The sequence below is a fragment of the Phaseolus vulgaris genome, chromosome 4 (genome assembly GCF_051622355.1).
Source record: "Phaseolus vulgaris cultivar YP4 chromosome 4, ASM5162235v1, whole genome shotgun sequence".
NCBI classification, from domain to species: Eukaryota; Viridiplantae; Streptophyta; class Magnoliopsida; order Fabales; family Fabaceae; genus Phaseolus; species Phaseolus vulgaris.
Genome location: NC_143501.1, coordinates 35,807,441 through 35,819,892, shown reverse-complemented (window position 1 = coordinate 35,819,892; position 12,452 = coordinate 35,807,441). Strand labels below are relative to the sequence as shown.

General features: G+C 34.6%; 1 pseudogene; it reads left to right on the top strand.

Annotated features, from left to right (window-relative positions):
- The first annotated feature begins 11,755 nt into the window (after positions 1–11,755).
- On the top strand, positions 11,756–11,862 carry LOC137838934 (small nucleolar RNA R71; annotated as a pseudogene).
- The last annotated feature ends 590 nt before the right edge of the window (positions 11,863–12,452 follow it).

The window sequence follows — 12,452 nt, the reverse complement described above, 5'->3', positions numbered from 1 at the left end:
TTTTTTATTAACAAATTTTAAATATAAGATTTTACTTAAAACTAAATCAATTGTCACTCTTAATATTAACTCGTTTAGATGATTAAAATAAAATATTTTTTTAATACAATAAATTCAATTTTTTAAAATAAAGTAAAATAAAGTTCACACTACAAAAATGGATGAGTGGGGTATGATTTTTATTCTTTTTTGCAAAAAATAAAATATTAATTTTTTATTTATGCGGACTAGTGGGCCAACTCGCTCCAGCCCGCTACTAGGCCACGCGGGCAGTGAGTTATGTGGGGTGGACCTAAGTTTGTAAGCGGGTTAGATTAGGGCAGTTTCTTCCTGCACCCCCACAAGGTTGCGAAAAGAAAAAATTGTCCCTATATAAACTGTACATTTACTTTTTTTTTGTATTTCGAAATGTGAAATCCGGTAAATATTCGGATTGGTGCTTCCGGTAAATTTTCGGATTAGCGATCCGGTAATCTCCCAGATTGATGCTTCCGGTAATACATAGTGTTAATTCAAAATAAAAAAAATGAAAAACATTCATAATTGAAAAAACCACTTCGGATCCGCCAATTCGTAATTCAAAATATGCATTCCGGATTCAAAAATCCATAATTGAAAAAAATCATTCCGGATCCACCAATTCATAATAGAAATTAGGCTTCCGGATTCAACAATCCGGAAATCAATAATTTATGCAAAATTTTCTTCCAGAACACCCCCTCATCTGGAATGCAACATGATTCACTTCTGGATTGATAAATTCGTAACACACTCTCAGATCCCAAAATTTTGGAGGTCAGTTTCAGAATTTACAAAATTGTGGGGGTGCAGGAAGAAAAATGTAGGGGTGCAAGAAGAAACTGCCTTAGATTAGTGAGCTCCTCCCATGCTTTTAAGGTAGCAGGCTGTGGGCTGACACGCATGGTCTGCCCCGCATTATCATCCCTAATTAAAATTCATCAGTGCCTATCTTTTTGTATGATATATTACTGAATTATGACACTTATAAATTAACTACCAATTTAGAAACTATTTATCAATAATAGAAATTATTTTAGATACCAATAAATTTTTAATCTCTAAAATATTATCTAATTTAGTCAATATAACAACTTATTATTGGTTGCCTATAAAATTAATTTTTAATTAATAATTTTTGTACTATTTATGCTGATACTCATTCTTATCTCAAATTACTAAAACATTAAATATATTTAATGAGGATAAAAAAAACTAAAACAACTTCAATTTATTAGGTCAGCTAAAAAATTATAGTTACTTATCTTTAATCCTTAATTTTAAAACTTATAAAACTCACATTTAATATTTTTTTATAGTTATTTAACTTTTATTTAATTATTATTTGATATTTTAATTTAATATTTATGTAATTATAATTTAATATTTAATATTAAATGAATATCCTTATTACATTAGATAAATATTTTATAATATTATATTCTTGTTTGTAGAGAAAAGGACAAATATATGGTTGGATGTTACAAATAAATTTTGCGATATTATACATTAAATTAATGCATATATTAATATATTACATAAATAATTAAATACATAAATTATTGTTATTAATCTCTGTATTAAGTTCTTGTAATGATTTTAATGATATCACATAAATAAATAATAATTAACAGAATACATTAATATATTTCATAAATAACATCAAATAATAATTAAATACATATATTAATTTTTTTTTAATATATGAGAATGAGATATTAAAGGATAGGAAGGGGATAAATGAAGATAATAATTGTAATTAGAAGAGGGTTGGGAGACTGGTTAAATGAAGATACTTTAGGAAATAGATAAAAAGAAAAGGGCAGAGGTAGTGTATATACACGAAAATGAAATTGATATTACAAATAAGTGTGATATAGGGTGATGAAGATATATAGAGTGGGTATAACATAACAACACTGAGAATGTGGAGGAATTTGGTGTATATGATAAACATGCTCTAGGGAATGATAATTTTTTAAGGAGAAGCATCTTGTTGATTTTGTTTCAAATCTCTTCTTAAAAAATTTATTAATTGTCTTCAAAAAAGTAAATGAATATAAATAAATCATATTTGAGTTTAAGTATCAAAAACAACTTTATTTACTAAACAACATATTAAATTAGAAATTTATGGTGCTTCCAAATTCAACTGCAACAAGATCTAAATATACAATCAACTTTCAGGATAACAATTGTAACAATGAAATGACAATTTATCAAAGAATTTATTATCATATTCCCACAGGTAAGTGTTTCTCTATATCCACTGAATACTAACAAACCACAATTGCTTTTCATTTCATCTTCATATTACAATCACATTAGAAACATGAATCTTAAGGTCTTTTTTAGGGTTATAATGATTTTAACATCTTAACAAAATGCACACTTAAAATAAAAATATACCTATAATTCAAATACAATACATATGTGCTATCTAATCACTAATTTCTTTGACTTTAATATTTTCCCCATCTTTAGTTATTCATGATTTCAACATTATCTTTTTTCTCTCTTTTTTTTCATTCTTTTTTCAATAAAAGATAATAGAAATAGATTATTCCTATTTCCAACCAAAGAAATTATTTAAACTTAAATTATTCAACAACTAAAACCAACCATTCCTTTTTCTATATACAAATTACATCTATGTTCTCCTTCCTTAAACATGCTAACAAGTAGGAAAATATATCATTTAAAGTTCAGAGTGCAATAAGAAAAAAAATATTCTTGGCTCAAAAAGTGTTATCACAAAGATATAATTTGTTCCTGCCGGTTGACCAAGCGCAAAGCGTTGCCTCGTCACGAGCTTCCTCACCAACTGGACACCACGTGCTTTCCAAGTCCACACCACAGATAGCTTCACTGAGAACCTGAAAACACAAGGTGGCGCCTCTGCGGCCAGTGGCGCTCCGACGCTCAAGTCAGTAACAAGAACACCCAAAAACTCAGAGAAAACTATACTCTGTAGAACCGTACTAAAGTGCACTCAACCCAAAGCAATGAGCCGCAAAATGAAAACGTACCTCTGCAGATTCTGTTAAGTTTACCTTTATAGCTAGGTTTTTTCTCTCTCCAGGCCGTTATGCTTTGGACGTGTGGCTCGCATCCAACCCTGCACGTGTCGCCATCTAGGCTGGGGTAGCAGGTAGCACCCAGCCCTACACGCGTCATCATCTGAGCTAGGGTAATTCGAGCGTCATTTCTATACCGCATCCAACCCTACACGTGTCATCATCTGGGTTGGGGTAGCAGGTAGCCCCCAACCCTACACGTGTCGTCATCTGGGTTGAGGTAACTTGAGCATTATCTCTGTGTAATAACCAGCCGCGCGGCCAAGTCCCCTATTCAAGGAGTAATCTAGCACGTAATACGCTGTGAAACACCACATGACAAGGCGAGTATCGGATGCAACAAAGTGCATCATCTCTGGGATATTGTTGGTCGTAAACGCCACCCTCCTTATTGCCACGCCATGCATGTTCTAGCTGGGGAAACCTTGCCACCGATGAATGTCCACTATGGGAGTCCCTTCGCTGGTGAGCAAGGCGTTTCCCCCAGCCTACTCAACCTTCATGCCCCATGACGGCTCAACAATCATCTTACTGAACTTACTCGCTTGAAACTACTCTTCCGTGCCTCCAACAGCTTACTCTAGATTTACTGGGAGATCCGGCGATGTGCCCCTTGTGGCGATGTCAGACCACCCGATCTTCCATTGTCTAATACGTCGATGTCATACAAAACCGGCGACAACCGACTATGTACATCGCAGCACGCCACTTCCACGAGCGGCGACTATACTAGCTTCTGAACAATTCGTCTTTCTCTTGTCCACGTGTTCTGCTGAACACGCCCCACATAGTCACGTGCTAGACACGTCATCACACCCGATGACCTGATCGGTACATAATCAATTAAAATAAAGGTTGGTTATTTGGTCCTTGGTTTTAATCAATACAAATGTCTTAATCATTTTCATGTTCTTTTATGATGTAACATGAAATAAAAAACCAAGTAACCACAATTGTTAATTCATCTGTGAAACTCTCCAACTGTTAAAGATTCACACACACTTGGCTTAATTAGTCTAATTTATTATTTCTTGTCATTCACTGTTCCAACTAATCATCTTGTTAAATTTTCAAATATCATAATCTCAATCACATTTTTATATGGATTCAACATATTTTCTTTTCTAACCCATGTCTATATCTTTTCACTGTTCTAATCTTTAAACATAAAGTCTGATTCATATTTTTCCATAACTAAAATTAATATTCCAATTCTTACAATAATATTTAAGAACAAATAAATTTAGAAAAAACAACTCAATATTTAAAATAAAATAGCAAAAACACAACAATTAAAATAAAACTAAATTATAAGCGAGTTAAACAACTAAAAATATAAATAAGCAAATTCAACAACTGAAAGGAAATAAATAGAAAGATAAAACCATGTTTTTTGTTCTGCTTTGTGCTCAATCCCTTCTTCTTAGCAATTCATACAATTTTGTATTTAACTCCTCATCTACACCTGTAAATGGTCCTGCTTTATCTCCTAGATCTGCCCCCCCTTCCCGGAAAAATAATACTTGTCCCCAAGCCATGCAACATAAGCTCCAAACTGATATGGAGGCATAGAAGGGTTGGGTTGCCCTTGAGCACACAATTTTTGATACGCTCAACTCGCTCAGACAAGTTGTATCTCGCCTAAGTGAGTTTCTTAGCACAATAATTCCAATTTTTGAAAAATAACATAAAGTTCATTAACTAGTATGAAAGCAAAAAATAAAATAAAAGAATAAAAAATCAATAGTAAAAAAAAATATCATATTTCCTAACAGAGAGCCCTTGTTTAACATCATATAGATTGACACTTATTTCTCTAAGGTGGATGACCTATTTGTTGGAACAATTTCCTGGTTACAACTTTAGTTCTTCTAGAGTATGGACTTTAAACTTCAATAATTCCATCAGTCCTAATTTCTTTGACAACCCTTAAACTTGACCCTTTTATCTTCAAGCATCTAGGTTGTAATTTTAGCTTAGTGGTTTTTAACATAATTGGTTGACCAGATTTAAATTCTTCCTACACTATAATTCCATCCTTTTTAACCTTGTCTTCCTCCTTTATATATGATGTAGGTGACTCTTTATTAGTGAGTTTCTTTTCTACAGATTCTGGTGCAAGTTGTTTCTTCTTTTCAACTGCCTTTGAAGTATATGTTGATCAAAAGTGATCAAAAGCTTTGAAGAATCCAAATCCAAGTGTTTGATCCAAGGCTGAAGTTGCTGCTATGTTTAGGATAGGATCTGGGTAGTTTATCTGTGTAATCCACTCTTTGTTGAATCTAAAGCTAAAGTGTTTTTAAATATTTTAAGATTAAAGTGTTTTTCAAACTAAGTGAAAAACAACCTGTTGTTTTGTCGAAACAACGAATTGTTTTACTCTTAGGTGTTTTTGAAAAGGTTGAAAACTGTTTTGGTTGGTTGACTTGCTGTTAAACCAACTCTTGTGAAATCTCTCTTCCTAACTCAAAAGAGGTAATATTGATTGGTAAGAGAATCAACAATGTCTATCTCTTGGATATTTCTTCTCCTTGTTCTATAGGTTGTCTTCTTTCTAAGCATGATGAATCTTGGTTATGGCATAGAAGAATTGCTCACATTCACATGAATCACTTAAACAAATTAATCTCAAAAGATCTTGTGATTGGGTTGCCCAAGCTTAAGTTTGATAAGGACCACCTATGTGAAGCATGTCAAAAGGGGAAATAAGTTAAAAATTCTTTCAAAATTAAAAATGTTGTTTCATCTTTAAAACCCATTGAGCTGCTCCATATGGATTTGTTTGGACCTTCAAAAACCATGAGTCTTGGTGGCAACTATTATGCTCTTGTTATTGTGGATGATTTCTCTAGGTACACATGGACTCTTTCTTGGAATCAAAGAGTGGTGCCTTCTCTGCCTTCAAAAAGCTTGCTAGAAGGTTACAAAACACAAAAAACAACAACATTGGTTCTATAAGGAGTGATCATGGAGGGGAATTTCAAAATGAGAAATTCAGCAAATTCTGTGAGAAGATGGGGATCTTACACAACTTCTTTGCACCAAGAACTCCTCAACAAAATGGTGTAGTGGAAAGGAACAGATATCTTGAAGAGTTAGCAAGAACCATGCTAAGTGAATCCTTCTAACCCAAGTATTTTTGGGCTGATGTTGTTAGCACCTCTTGCTATGTGATCTTGAAGAAAACTCCCTATGAACTCTTCAATTGAAGGAAGCCAAACATCTGTCACCTAAGAGTGTTTGGATGCAGCTGTTTTGTTCTGAATAATGGGAAAGAAAATCTGGGAAAGTTTGTTGAAAAAGTTGATCATGGAATCTTCAGTCATGCCTATAGGATGCACAACAAGTGGCTCATGACTGTAGAAGAATCTATTCATGTGGTATTTGATGAAGTTCATCACAAAAGCATTTAAGTCTCAAAGAACAACACAGAAGAGGATGAGCAGAACATCAATTTGGAGAAGTTGGACTGCTGTGCAGAAAAACAACCGGTTGATTCATCGAAACAACCGATTGAAATTCTGCAGCAAAATGAGCTGCCTAAAGAATGGAGAATACCAAGAGATCTGTCAGTGGAGAACATCATTGGGCAGATAAAGGAGGGTGTTTCTACACGTAGCTCAATCTCAAACTTCTGCAGGCACACTGCTTTGGTCTCTCAAGTTGAACCAAAGTCTATTGATGAAGCTCTTAAAGATGAAAAATGGGTGGAAGCTATGCATGAAGAGCTGAATCAGTTTGCTAGGAATGATGTGTGGTTTATGGTTCCCAAGATAGCTGAGATGAACATCATTGGATCTAAATGGGTTTTCAGAAACAAGCTTGATGAGGTTGGGGTAATTACAAGGAACAAGGCAAGGCTAGTTGCCAAAGGCTACAATCAAGAGGAAGGGATTGACTATGGAGAAACCTTTGCCCCTGGTGCAAGATTGGAAGGTATGAGGTTGTTGCTGGCTTTTTCTTGTATGAGTGGATTAAAACTCTTTCAAATGGATGTGAAGAGTGCTTTTTTCAATGGCTTTATCAATAAAGAAGTGTATGTTGAGCAACCACCGGGTTTTGAGGATCATCAACATTCAAATCATGTTTTTAAGTTGAAAAAGGCATGGTATGGGCTTAAGCAAGCTCCAAGGTAGTGGTATAAGAGGCTTAGCAATTTCCTTTTGTCACATGGTTATGAAAGAGGAATGGTTGACAAAACTCTCTTCATAAAAAAGTCAAATTCTGAAATTATCCTAGTACAAATCTATGTTGATGACATCATCTTTGGTGCTACCGAAGATAGTTTGTGTGAAGAATTTGTGCTAGCTATGCAAGGTGAGTTTGAAATGTCCATGATGGGGGAGCTTTCTTTCTTTCTTGGATTGCAGGTCAAGCAAACAAAGGATGAAATCTTTCTATGCGAATCAAAATATTGCAAATAAATTCTCAAGAAATTTGAAATGGAAAGTTGCAAGGAAACAAGCACACTCAGGCCTTCAAGTTGTTATATGGATGAAGATGCTGCTGGAAAAGGAGTAGATCAAATAAAATACAGAGGTTTAATTGGTTCCTTACTCTATCTCACAGAAAGTAGACCGGATATCATGTTTGTCGTATGTCTTTGTGCAAGATATCAAGCAAATCAAAGGAATCTCACTTCAAAGCTGCAAAAAGAATTCTTAAATATCTCAAAGGAACAACCAATGTTGGTCTATGGTATCCTTTTCACTCTCCTATACACTTAATTGGTTATTCAGATTCTGATTTTGCGGGATGTAAGCTAGACAGAAAAAGCACAAGTGACACTTGTCAACTTCTTGGATCAAGCCTCATCTCTTGGCATAGTAAGAAGCAAGCTTGTGTAGCTCTTTCTACTGCAGAGGCTGAATACATTACTTCTAGAAGCTGATGTGCACAAATACTTTGGCTTAAACAACAACTTGCAGATTTTGGATTAAAGACCAGCAAGGTTCCTTTGCTTTGTGACAACACAAGTGCTATAAATCTCACCAAAAATCAGATTTAGCATTCAAGAACTAAGCACATTGAGATTCGTCATCACTTCATACGAGATCATGTGAAAAATAGAGATTGTGAAGTGAATTTCATTGAAACAAAACTGCAACTGGCTGATATATTCACAAAACCTCTACCAAAAGAAAGGTTTTTCTTCTTAAGAAATGAGTTAGGCATTCTTAACTCTCAAAATCTCTCTTAAACTGTTTTTTAATTCTATTTGTGAATACAAATAGGGGGAGAATTGGTTGGTTTTTGTGTTGTCTGCTCTCTATAATATGTTTCAAACTGTTAAATCTCTCCAATTTCAGAAAATGGAACTGTTTTATGCTTCTACTGACATAAACAACTGATTGAATCGAGGAAACAACCGGTTGTTTTTCTGATACAGTGCTTAGTGAATTACTTTTCTAACCTGCTGCCATAGATGTTGTATATTGCATAAAGTTTTGTTTTTCTAGAACTGCTTCAGATTCAAACAAGTTCAACACAAGCAACCAGGGATTTGTCTTAATCAAATAGGGGGAGATTGTTGATAAAGACTGATCAAAGGCTTTGAAGAATCCAAATCCAAGTGTTTGATGCAAGGCTGAAGTTGTTGTTGTGTTTAGCATAGGATCTGGGTAGTTTATCTGTGTAATCCACTCTTTGTTGAATCTAAAGCTAAAGTGTTTTTCAAACTAAGTGAAAAACAACATGTTGTTTTGTCGAAACAACCGATTGTTTAACTCTTAGGTGTTTTTGAAAAGGTTGAAAACTATTTTGGTTGGTTGACTTGCTGTCAAACCAAAACAATTGATTGTTTCATGATTTCAATCGATTGTTTGTATAAAAATCCTAACAGAATTCAATTTTGTTAGTTGAGTGTGCTTTAAATGTTTTTCAACTGAATACGCTCATGTATTAAATGCTTTGACCAATCTTTGAAAGCTATAAATAGTTTGTTTATGTTTTATAACAAACAAGAAAAACAGATTTGAGTTTTTCAGTTGTGAAAGATTGCTTTCAAGTTTTCAGCATTCACTTTCAGCTTTGGTTTTCTCAAGAGAGAGTGAAATAGGATTACATCTGTATTGATTTCAGTTTGTTATGTAAACAAGTGTAATTCGTTCCGAATACTTTGTATTTTCTGGTGTTTTAAGCCAATGAGTGTTGTGTGTTCTTGAGGTTGTCAAGATCAACATTCTTGGTGTGTGCTGTGCCAAAGGAAGTGTGTTTCTTGAAGGGTTCAAGGTCACTTCTTTGGTGGATTTGGTGTAATCTATATTTGATTGCTTGGTGGATTGCTCAGTGGCTTCTGGGGACTGGATGTAGCTCTTGGCTTAAGAGTGAACCAGTATAAACTGTTTGTATATCTCTTTCTTCCCTTAAACTCATTTAAATTAAGTTTTTATTGATTTGATGGCATAAACAACCAATTGTTTCAAAGAAACAACCGATTGTTTTTCTGGTGCTTTGTTGTTTTGTGCTTTATATCTTGGTTAACTGAATTTGTGATTGAGTTTCATACAAAAGATTTTGTTCTAGCTTAAAAAGTTTTCGAAAACCCCCTTAAACAATTCACCCCCCTTTCGTTTAAGGCCATATATTCTAATAGTATAATGATGTATAAATTTATCTAAGATGTTTGAAAGGTCCAACTACTTTTTAGTTTCAAGAATGACTTCCTTTGCTGCATCAATTTTTAAGCAATCTTTCCCTGTATTAGAATGTTTCAAACCATCAAAACATTAACAGTTACCTCATCATCTTGAGATCTCACTTATTAACATCAACAATAACTCTTGTTGGTTTCATGAAAGGACTACCAAGTATCAAGGGAACCTCCCTGTCTTATTCTATGTCCATCACCACAAAAGCTATAGGAAATATGAATTTATCCACTTGTACAAAAACATCTTTAATCACACCATATGCATACTTGATTGATCTATCAACTAACTCTAGTGTCATCCTAGTGGGTTTATCCTCCAAATCACCTATACTTTTCAGTATAGCCAAAGACATTAAATTTACAATAGCCCCCAAATCCTATAAAGTCTTGTCCACAAATAAAAGCACCCATGGTTACTAGAATATAAAACTTCCTAAATCCTTGGATTTTAAGGGCAAGCTTTTATGAATAATAGCATTGCAATAACCTCCAACACTATAGTCTTTTCATCTATGAAGCTTTTCTTCCTTGTCAGCAAGTCCTTCATGAATTTCGCATATGTCGACATTTGGTCTAAAGTATCAGTAAAATGAATATTAATTTGCAATCTCTTAAGGATATCAAGAAATATGATAAACTATCTTTATTCTTCCTTGATGGAGCATGTGGATAAGGTAAATCCGGAATTCTTGCTCTTCTCCCTTACACTCAATTTTTATTTCCTTATCATTTTTCTCCTCACAAGCAACCAAATTGTCACCAATCCCCCTCCTACTACTGTACCACTTCTAATTGTAATTACATTGCAATGTTCCTTGAAGTTGGTCTATGTGTTAGCTGAAAACTGACAACTTTGTCGCTCTGCCAATTTTTTAGCAATCTATCCCTCCTACGTTTCTAAATTTTTTATTACCACTTCATTATTCATTTGATTGGCCTGAGAAGCTTGCATGAATTTCTCCAAGGTTTCCTCAAATTTGCTTAGTCTTTCCTAAATTGAAGGATAAAGTGGTTATTGTTGAAAAGATGTTTGACTGTTAGATTAACCAACATCTTATTTCCATCCAAAACCTTGGTTCTGATTGCTTTTCCAATCTTGAGACATATTATTTTGATAGTTATTATTGTTGGAAAACCACTTTGTCTTCCCTGATTACTCATATAATTGACCTCTACTTCAGATTAATTATTTTGATAAGAACAATGACCATTGGGATTATCACCTCCGCAAAAATTACACCTGTACCGGGATGGCCGACCGGTCTTGTGACCCGGTCAACCCATGCATCAAGACCATACTTTAAGGTATGAGGTCGACCACGTGTCGTATGTGGCCGACCGACATAAGGTGCTCAAGTCAAAGGTTGACCCAATTAGCAAAGGTCAACCTACGGTTAGGAAACGACCTAATCCAACCCTAATCGCTAAACAACCCCCTAATCCGGCCTAACAGCGAGGGCCCATCAAGGTAATATAAATATCACGCATTCCAAGGAAGAAGGTACGTCATTATCTACAGTATTCTAGCCAGCCGAATACGATACCCCACTGACTTGAGCGTTGGAGTGCCATCTGCAGGTACCCCACCCGCTTGAGGAGTCATTCAGCGAGAAAGACCGAAGGAGGAAGTGAGATACGACCGACCGAGTGATATCCGAAGACAACAGTTCTCCCAATCCCCAACCTAGTTCGAGAAGAACACCTTATTGGTTGAGTCTGACTCTAAGAAGATTGCATAACTTGTATTTGTTGTGGCAGTTTAGATGTTGTGTCAGAATTAAATACTAAGCCATAATTGCATCTAAATTATTAAGATCTAGCAACCCTTTCTTTGAAAACCTTGTTTATCTTGTTGGGCTTGATAATTTGTTGAGGCCAATGCATAAATAATCGTTGTTGCCTATTCACACCAACAATCATCATCGTACAACCAGCTGCAGTGTCTAAAAGCATTTTTGTATAAGATTTGAGGTCATTATGAAAGATATTCAATTGTGAAATATCTTCAAAGCCATGATTTGATCATTTTATCAACATCACTTTGAATCTCTCCCATGTTTCACAAAAGGCTTCATCAAATCCTTGTTGGAACATAGAAATATCATACTTTTCTTTGATGTAATGGGATAGTGGGAAAAATCTTTGTAATTTTTTTTCCTCTACATCTTTCAAACTACTGAGGCTCTGATTTGGATGTGATTTGAGCCATTCCTTAGCATTTCCTACCAATGAGAAATGAAATAAATGCAGATAAATAATTTCAATATCACCTAATTGAAATCTCATTGTTCCCACTAATTCATAGGATGTAGACAAATGTGTATATGGAAACTCAGGTCCATTGTTGTAAATTGAGGAGTACTTATCAAATTGAGGAATGCAGGTTTCATCTCCAAGGCCTTATTGGTAGTAGGTATTGAATACTAGCAAAATGCCCTGACCCTTGCTTTATAGCATAATCACCAAGTGTTCTTCTAGGCAGTAATGGTTGTTCTTCAACCATGTTGTTGTCTTCCTGAAAATTTCAATATTAAAGGTAGAATTAATTGAAGATTGTTCTCTAATTTCTCATTGTTTTTCTTTTCTCTTACTAACCCTATTCTTCTAAGCCTCCTTTTCGATCTCTGATTCAAATTGGAATTGGTATTTGGCCATTACAAGCATGGAAAGCAAGAAAAGAAGATCCAAGTTGTTTCTCCTTGACG